This window comes from Dama dama, chromosome 1, assembly GCF_033118175.1.
Source record: "Dama dama isolate Ldn47 chromosome 1, ASM3311817v1, whole genome shotgun sequence".
Lineage (NCBI taxonomy): Eukaryota > Metazoa > Chordata > Mammalia > Artiodactyla > Cervidae > Dama > Dama dama.
Window position 1 is genome coordinate 47,495,529 of NC_083681.1, and position 10,508 is coordinate 47,506,036.

A 10,508-nucleotide genomic window follows, 5' to 3' on the forward strand; every position below is an offset into this window, starting at 1 on the left:
GATCAAGTTGGTATAATCTTTAAGCAGCTAGTAGGATTTTTGTGGGTATCTTTGTTGTCTGTTTTCCAATCTTTCAGGGTTAGAGGTGGAAAAGGAGAAAAATCTTAGTTGTACTCTCTCTCTCTTTCACTCTTGACTTCTTTCAGCCAACTGTGCATTTTAGTATCAAATGATCAAATTTTTAAGTGCAGTATAATACTTAAATAAGTTAAAACCAAGTATGTGTTCTATGTTAGTTCAATTTATCAATTCATTCAACAGTTATTTAGCAGTCACCATGTTCCAAGTTCTGTCACAAATATGGTTTCCACATTATTTTGAAACAAAAAATGGCATAGATTAAATCCTCATAAATTTGTAATTAAAGGCGATTATATTGAGATCTTTCTAATGAGGTTTTTTTAGAATATCTTATCTAAATGTTAATTGTGATACACATATTCTGATGAGTGTTTTTTTAAGGCAAACTTTGTTGATCACTTTTCCCATGACCTGACACAAGATAAGGTTGTTTTTATTGCTGTTATTGATTTTAAAGGGTTATATTTCTGCTGTACTAAACTTTACAAATATTAACTCATTAATCCTCACAAGTCCAGGAAGTATTTTTAAATTAATCTGCACTTTATAATTGATTAAATGGAGGCACTATGTAGATGAGACTTCTACATGTCTGAGTTGCTGTATGTCCAATTCCAAAACAGCCCTCTCTGACCTCTTCTTTATGATTTATTTCTTCTAAATTTTCACAGAGAAATGTATTAGAAAAAATAGTGCCATATAAAAATAATGAAAATAAAAATATTCAGCTTCATCATTATGATTGCTGAAGTTCACTTTCCTATATTTCAGACCTCCACAGAATTGACCTTTGCATTTCTAAATAGTTTGTTTAGCTTGCTTTTTCTTCCTTTTTCCTTTATGATTGTTGCTGTTGAAAACTAATTTTTATGGTATTATTGTTAATTAAGTCTCATCATATGATAATTATATTTTCCTCCTCTGTTCAATATTTTTTCCTTTGATGACAATTTTCTTTATCGGGCTTAATATTTGGTATAGATATCTCAGGCATTTTAACTCATTTTTAGAACTGTAGAACATTTTTACTGTTATTGTTGACAATTAAACACAATCTATCAGTGATAGTCCTTCCTATATAATTTGTCTATTTCTAGAAAGTCTCTGTACTTCTGCTTCTCTGAAACACAGCCTTTGCTAGTTTTGACACATGATTCTCATCCAGAAATCCCCCTTCATCTCCTGTCTGTGTCATATCATTATTTGTGGACCTGATTATTCTTATTTCTATATTTCTGACTGCATGGAAGACATGTTTCTGAGAATATCCATGTCTGAATATGGCTTGTTAAATTTATAATTTTGCTGGATTAAAAATTCTAGCTTTAACTTTATTTTCCTTCAGAATTTTGAAGACATTTCTCTATTGTCTCCTAGATTCCAATGTTGATTTTAAAGGAACATTCTGATTCTTGACCCTTTATATGTTAATTATTTTTCCTTTATATTTCTTCATTTATATGTCTTTTGGCCCTACACTAATTGAAAACATTTTACATTTTTTGAATTTTGTAGTTTAATAGTAATAATAAAGGTGTAAGTGTGCTTGTGTATGTCTTATTGCAAAGGCACTTAATGAGTTTTTGAGACTTAGAACTCTATTCTATTCTTTTGGAAAATTTTTTTCACTGAATTTTGCTAATTTCTTCTTAACTTATTTTTTCTTTGTATCTTTTTACAACTCTGTTAGTCAGATATTGGTTCTTTTGAATTTATTCTCACTTTTTGCTACTTAAATTTTTTTAGGTTCTATGTATTTGCTACAGTTTCCAGAAAAGTTCCTTCATTATATCTCCCAAATATCTTCACATATTTTGTTGTCTAATATTATGAATTTCCATGATCTTAATTTTATCTCCTTATTGTTAATATACTATACATATATATTTATATTTATGTGTGTGTGTGCTCAGTCGCTCAGTCATGTCCAACTCTTTGCGGCCCCATAGACTGTAGCCCACCAAGCTTCTCTGTTTTGGGATTTTCCAGGCAAGAATACAGGAGTGGGTTGCCGTTTTCTCCTCCAGGGGATCTTCCCAACCCAGGGATCAAACTCATGCCCCTTGCGTCCCCTGCATTGCCACAACTGGCAGGCAGATTCTTTACCATAAGCACTATCACATTTAAGATTTGTATTTATATGCCTGCATGCTAAGTCACTTCAGTCATGTCCGACTTATAGATATATATGCATATATCCCTGGGTCGGGAAGATCCCCTGGAGAAGGAAATAGCAACCCACTGCAGTACTCTTGCCTAGAAAATTCTATGGATGGAGGAGCCTGGTGGGCTACAGTCCATGGGGTCACAAAAAGTCTGCACGACTGAGCAACTTCACTTTCTATATGTGGGGCTTCCCTGATAACTCGGTAAAGAATCTGCCTGCAGTGCAGCAGACCCCGGTTCAAGTCCTGGGTTGGGAATATCTGCTGGGGAAGGGATAGACTGCCTACCTACCGTAGTACTCGGGCTTCCCTAGTGGCTCAGCTGGTAAAGAATCTGCTCACAGTGGGAGAGACTTGGTTAGATCCCTGGCTTGGGAAGGTCCTATTTTGCTCCCTGAATGCTATTTCAAACTTCAAAGTTTTAATGATTTATTTTTATAACTTGCTTTGTTTTTTATCTTTTATTTTGGAAATGTTTCTTAATTGTCAATTTTTGACTACCAATTCACATTTAATAAAGAATCTTTATAAAGGTGATTTGAAACCCCAGGTTAGGAGTGAGTCTCATCAATTGATAGCACTTAGGATCACTTTCACGCATTGGAGAAGGAAACGGCACGCCACTCCAGTGTTCTTACCTAGAGAATCCCAGGGACCGGGGAGCCTGGTGGGCTGCCGTCTATGGGGTCGCACAGAGTCGGACACGACAGAAGCGACTTAGCAGCAGCAGCAGCAGCAGTATCCTTCTAGGGACCTCTTCATTGCATCCTTAGTTATCAGTGTTTACCATATATCAGCTTATTAGTTGATTCTTCATTCCCTAGTTATCATCATTGGTGTTGACATAAGTTAATAACCGCAAAGCTAACAGACACCTTGTAATCTGCATTATAGACAAAAGAACAATATATGTTGACAATAAAAGAATATGTTTCCTTGATTACCAATATTGTCATCAAGTTTTTTTTCTGTCAGGTGTGTAAAATTCTACTTTGTGTACATTATATTTTTCAGATAACTTTTACAGGCATTATCAAAAGTAACAAAACTAACAATTCACATATACATGTACATATACATACATATGCATAAAACACATGCACACAAACACCATAGATATGTGCATGTTTGTATGAGTGGAAAAAATTTAGACTTTAGAATATATTTTTGAAAAGTATTTGGCCAGCATAAATGAAATTGTCATAAGTGATGAAAAACAAGATTGCTGCTCATTTGTCCCTTTCAATATGTTTGATCAACCAACTCAATTTTAGGAATTCATATAATATTGATAGAAGTAGAAAAGCTAGGGAAAACATAGATACACAGAAATTGAGAATGTAAAATATTCCAAAATTACCTGTGCTCTATTTTTAAGAATATAATTCCTAAATATGAGATGGAATATCCTATTTATGTCCCTTGTGTTTTTCTTTTTATGGTTCTAGTGTCTGTTAATGAAACTAACTTTATTGTTACGTGAGAATATCTTATTTTCTATAAATTTACCAAACTCTTAAATATAGAAGCTTATACCAAGTAACAAAATATTAACCACAAAATAGACCTTTTCCTAATTACATTCAAACTGATTTTGACACATTAAGCTAAATTGTTCGCCAAAGAAAATGGATTCATACTGTGCTGTCAGTGGGCAAGTATTTCAATATATAAGAATTGATAAATAACATCAATACATGAATACCAGAACTTATCAAGTACAATATTTTATAGTCTGTCATTTATTCTCACTCCCAATTTCCATAGATAATCAATTTATTTCCTTACTAGACTCTCCTCAATTTTATGACTGTTTGTTCTCTCGATATGACAGTGGATTCCTCCAACTAAATTTGCCATCTAAAATAGATTAAAAAAACAGTCACAAATAGTGTCTCTAGAATGTAAATTAGATTCTCATTTGAGAAGAATAGGAGGGCAGGTAAAAAACAAGAGTTTGTGACCATGATGAAGAAGGTAACCATTCTGTAGCTATTCTCCCATTCTTCTTGTTACACTAGTGATTTAAACTTGACTTCCACTACAATAGAACCAAAGATGCCTATTTGTTTAGGAAAATAACTAGATAGTCATAGTCATGATGGAAAGTTACACTGGATTGCAATCTGTGAGGAAATAAACATTTTCAGGAAAGCTCAATCTTTTATAACACTTCTGCCTTCAACTGGGTAGATGGAATCAAACACCAAGTTGTAAGAATCTTAACAGTCAATTCATATACATCCCAAAACTTTCCACTTCTTTATGCTGCCTACTAAGTAAAAGAATCCTGTCTGCACTCTCACTTTTATATGCCCTTTAATACCTTGTTTTCCAGTGAGGAAACAATAAGCTGAATGCAATCTGTTTCAGATGGTGAGTAGTTTGGTCAAAAAACATCACAATTCTACAAATATATACACACATGTACGCACACAATTCTCAGCTTTTTAATCCTTTGTTATCTGTACTATGGAAATGAGCATTTAAGGAAAAATATGTGTTGCAAATCCCAAGGGGAGATTTCAAAATACTGGAGGCACAGGTGCTCTTGTGGGAATCAAGCTTGCTCCTATGGGAAGATAAAAAGTAATGAAAGTTTTAGGTTCTTACTACCTATACAGTGGTATGTAAATAAGTGAATAGTTCCATATGTGTGTATTTGTGTGTTGTGTGAGAGCATGCATAAATAGCAAGTAATGAAAATAAAGAAAATAAACACAAAATTTTAAATGAAAAATAATGACTTTAATATTTATTGCAGAATATTGTTTCTTTCTGTGGAAGACATTATGGGAAACAAATTGAAAGCACTTGAGTTACAGAATGTTTCAATTATTCACACATCCATCTATTTTCTTTTTATTTGTTTATTTTCTCATCTCTCTAAATAACATCACTGAGTATTTAGTACTCCCAGAACCTTCACGTATAAGAAGAGGAAAACTGTGAACAAATTGTTAGATATATATTATGAACTTTTTCAGTTGTAGTAATGCTGAATAATCCTTGTTAGAATGGGTTAATCGCATGTCAATTGAAAATCAATCAAATCACAAAACAATGATTGTAATATTAATGTTTTGGCACAGGCCTGCTAAATTTATTTATACTATATCTAAGATACACTTCATCTAACCATTTGTCAGTATTCTAATTTGAAAACTTAAAGCATACTTTTTATGATCTGTTTCTACTATTTATTATCTCTTCTCCAAAATGTGTAGATGGAATCAAAACTGAAGTTGTGCAAACATAATAATCAATTAATATGCATCCAAAAACCCTCTCTGCCTCTTTTTATTGCTTAAAGAATAAATTAAAAATGGTGCTTCTACTCCTTCTTTTGTGTGTCTTTAGTACCTTAGTTTCTGGTTCAGCAGAGAGCTGAATGCAATCTGGTTCAGGTGTTTAGGATATTAGTCAAAAGATATCACGATTCTGCAATACATGTACATGCACAATCCTCAATTCCTTAATCCTTTGTTATTCATACTATTGAATGTGGAATTTAAAGAAAAATGTGTGCAATTTATTCCAAGAGCATATGCACAACATTAAGTGATTAAGTGATTAAGTTAAGATACACAGGCTATTCATGGAAATTAAACTAACTCCTATCTGAGGAAGAAAATGGAAGGTTTACATTCTTATCATCTATAAGATAAGACATAAACAAGAGAATAATTTCATATACATGCATCTATATGCATCTGTTTGCTTTGTGTGAAGAAATATATATAGGGGCTGTAGAATGAACACTATAGTGTTTAATGAAAATTACTAATTTTGACATTTACAGAATTATCTAGAATATTTAGATGCCCCAAATTTGAGATTAATAATGATGATATAATGGCAATAACTAATAATAAAACATAACAACTGCTTCTAGATTTATACTCTTTAGTTGGATGATAAAATCAATGCCTGCATATTTTTATTAATTGGAAAAATAAAACAAGTTTGGAAAGAGATAATTTCAACACTTAAATTTCAGAAATTACATTTACCAGATACATGTTTTTTTTTTTAATTTAAGGACAATTTCTTTACAATGTTGTGATTGTCTCTGGCATACACCAATGTGAATTAGTTATTATATATATATCATATATAATATTATATTTTAATATATTAATATTATATTATTTATATGTATTCATTATTCTTTTATTATATTATATATATTAATATTCTTTATATATTATTATCATATATATATATACACACACACACACTTCCTCTCAAGCTTCCCTCCCCTCTATCCATTTCACCCCTGTTGGTTGTCACAGAGGGCCGGGCTGGGCTCCTTGTGTTATATAGCAGTTTCCAGCTAGCTATCTATTTTACACATGATAAGGTATATATGTCAAAATTGTTAATGAACATTTGTTATATGTGTTTTTGAAAAAAAGTTTTGACAATGTTATATTAAAAAAAATTCTTCAAGTTTAAATGGACATTCACAGCAGGGCTATTTCAGCAAAATTATGACTAAATGAAAGCACATCATACATACTTACACAATTTATTTAGTGATTTCCATTCTTAGATTTATACATTATTTTGCAGAAAAATGATACAAGTTTATATGTAGAAGAAAACTTTTAGCACAGTGTTTTTTTACTTAATCACTTTTTATTGAGGTGAAGTTCACATACCATTAAATTAACTATTTTACTCTTTGAAAAGTAAATTGAGGGCTGTGCAAATATCAACACTATATAGTTCCAAAACATTTTTGTTACCTCAAAAGGAAACTCCACAAAAGTTAATCAGTCACTCATTCCCCCAGTTTTCTAGCTCTTTTTAATAAATAATTCGCCTTCTGATTCAATGAGCTTACCTATTCTGAATATCTCATATAAAAGAAATCATAGAATACTTAATGATTTATGTTGGGTTTTTTCACTTAAGATGATGCTTTCAAGTTTCATCTCCATAACAGCATACAATTTTAATTTATTTTTATTGATGTATATTTGATTTATAAAGTTGCATTGATTTCTGCTATACAGAAAAGGAATTCAGTTATGCATATACATACATTTCAAAATATTCATTCCCATTATTTTTTATCATAGGATACTGCATATAATTCTCTGTGCTATACAGTAAGCCCTTGCTGCTTATTCATTCCATATATAATAGTTTACATTTGCTAAACCCAGCTAAACACAATCTCCACTCCATCTTTCCCCCCATTTGCTCTCTCCAGTAAACCATACATTTGTATTCTATATCTATGAATCTATTTCTCTTTTGTAAATAAGCTCATTTTAACCACTTTTTTAGATTCCACATGTAAGTGATATTTGTATGACTTGTCTTTCTCTGTCTGACTTACTTCATCCAGTATGACAATCTCTGGGTCCACCTGTGTTGCTGTAAGTGATATTGTTTTGTTCTATTTATGGCTGAATAGTACTCCATTATATATATATATATACTACATCTCCTTTATCCATACATCTGTTGATGGACATTTAGATTGGTTCTATTTCGGATGTTTCCCAGAAGTATGTAAAATAGTCTTGGCTATTGTGAATGGTGCTGCTAAGAACATATTGGTGCCTGTATCTTCTTGGATGAGAGTTTTGTGTGGATATATGACCAGGCATTGGATTGCTGGATAATATGGCAATTTTATTTTTAGTTTTCTGAGGAGCATCCATACTGTTTCTCATGGTGGCTGTACCAGTTTATATTCCCACCAACAATGCAGGGGGGCTCTTTTTTTCCACATCCTCTACAGCATTTACATAGCAGTATATATTAGTACTTCATTTTATATGAATGATTAATAACTCCTTGTATACACACACACACACACATATATATATGTATATATATAGTCTTGTTTTAACATTCAATAGATGAAGGGTTCTTCCTAGCTTTTTTCTAGCAGGGCTGCTATGAATATGAATGTACAAGTTCCTTTTTCATACAAGCTTTCCAATATTTAGGATAGACACTTAAGTGTTGAATTCTTGAGTTACACAGCAAATGTGTCTTTCTAATTGCCAGAACTGTTTTCCACAGCTCCTGCATGATTTTATATTTCTACAGCAATGTACTAGGACCTCGATATGTTAAAATCACCAACACTTGCTAATTTCATTTTACAAAACAAAATAAAACTAAAAAACCCTTTTAGGGGAAATAGTGGTTTCTTGTGGTTTTGATTTGAATTTGTTTAATGAAAAATAATGTTGAGCCTTATCATATGCTTATAGGCCTTGTACATCTTCTTTAGAGAAATGCCTATTCAAGTTATTTATCCATTTAAAAAGATATAAAATACGTTAGGATGCAAATGCACAAATGGCTGAAGTAAATCCTGTGCTTTCAGCAGCTATATAAAATGTACCTGGATTCAATTATCTAATTAAAAAGAAAGGTCTGTCAGATATTTGGTTTAATCGTGTCTATTCATCTTTGTCTGGAAAAGTAATGCATATTCCACTTGCACATCTCTTGAATTTCTTGAGGTAATGAGAATCAATGTGTTATTCTGCTTTAAATGAAGATCTCTCTTGACAACTAAGATTACAAATATTAGCTTCACTACTTTTTTTAAAGTTTCATTTTTCACCACAAATTCCTTATGCTAACTGAAAAACTGCCAGTGTCAGTGTCCTTATCTCTTTTGCCATTTCAAAGTCTCAGAGAATATGATGGATACATATTTGGAAAAATGAGCACCTTCTCCATATTAATTGCTCTTGTTGTCTAGCTTAAAAACATATATAAGCCCTGACTGACCCCCTTGCTCTTGAGTGCATATACTGAGCACTTTTCACATGCTTGTTAGCAATTGTACATCTTCTTCAGAGAAATGTCCGTTCAAGTCCTTGATCTTTTAAAAAAGATAATGACACATCATAAACCCAATAGGCAGATGGTAGGAGGAAGTGCTACCCTATCAGTAATTATATCAAATGTACAAGGCTTAAAGGCTCTAATTAAAAAGAATAGATTGGCAGATATCTGATTTAACCACATTGTCTGGAAGTTTTAGCCAGGGCAACTAGGTAAGAAAATAAAATATTTATTCTGCTTCTCTTTCCTTTGGATTTTTGAGAGAATCATCATTTTGTATAACAAAGAAATCTCTTGAAAAACATGCCAAAAATTCGTTTTACTGCTTTTTTGGACGTATCATTAGTTGCAATACATTACTTGAATCAACCAAAAAATGTCAGTGTTTCTTAGTTCTTCTTCCATCTACAATCCTAGGAGGATATAATGGATATATACATGGGGATATTACAAAGGTGAGCATCCTCTCCAAGTTAGCTGCCTTGGCAGTTCAGCTTAAGGAACTTATATAAGCCATGTCTCTGGTCCTTGTTCTTGAGTGCATAGACCATGGGATTGAGGGCAGGAGGAATGACATTTTCAAGTACATTGAGTAGAACTGGGATGAGGGGAACTGTCTTTGTTGCACCATGGGTGACAGAAAGGACAATAAGAATTGTATAGGAGAAAAGGATTAGGATAAGGTAGGAAGTGCAAGTACTTAAGGCTTTAGGTGCAGCTTCTGCTGAGCTCTGCTTCAGCAGAGAGTGAAGAATTAGAACATAGGATATAATAATCAAACCCAAGTCACTTCCCATGAGTGTCCAGGCCAGAAGTAACTGATAGACACTGTTGATTCTCTTGTCATCACAGGGTAGGCTAGTGACTCCAAGAGTAGAACACAGACAGTGCTTGATTTGGTTTTTTGAGCAGTAGTGTCTCTGAGCAGCCAACACAAGCACAGGGATAGAAGACAGACTGTTTCTGAGTGTCCTGAACACAGTGGCTTTGACCACAAAAGATTTGTTGATTATTGATGGATAGCGTAGTGGTTGACAGATGGCTACATATCTATCTATAGCCATGCAGACAAAGTTGCCTGATTCCATAAACATAAATGTATATATTGACATACATTTGCAGAAACCACTCAGGGAGACTGATAGACTTAGCACTGAACCACAAGATAGCCCAAATCTTGGGCATGATGTTGGTAGCCATGCCCATATCTACCACGGCCAGGATGCCCAGGAAATGGTACATAGGCTGGTGAAGTGTTGCCTCCTTGTTGATGATGATCAGCATAAGGATGTTGGCGCTGAGAGCTAAGAGGTAGAGCAGAGTCAGGGGCAGGGAGAGCCAGTGCTGACAGCTGTGAATGCCTGGGAATCCCAAAAGAATGAACTCAGAGACCTGGAACTTGGAGCTGTTGGAATCTCTGAGGTCTTGGAACATCTT

The 10,508-nt window shown here is 33.3% G+C and overlaps 1 pseudogene; it reads right to left on the reverse strand.

The window, feature by feature from the left end:
• Window positions 1–9,544: 9,544 nt before the first annotated feature.
• Window positions 9,545–10,508, reverse strand: LOC133053862 (putative olfactory receptor 56B2; annotated as a pseudogene).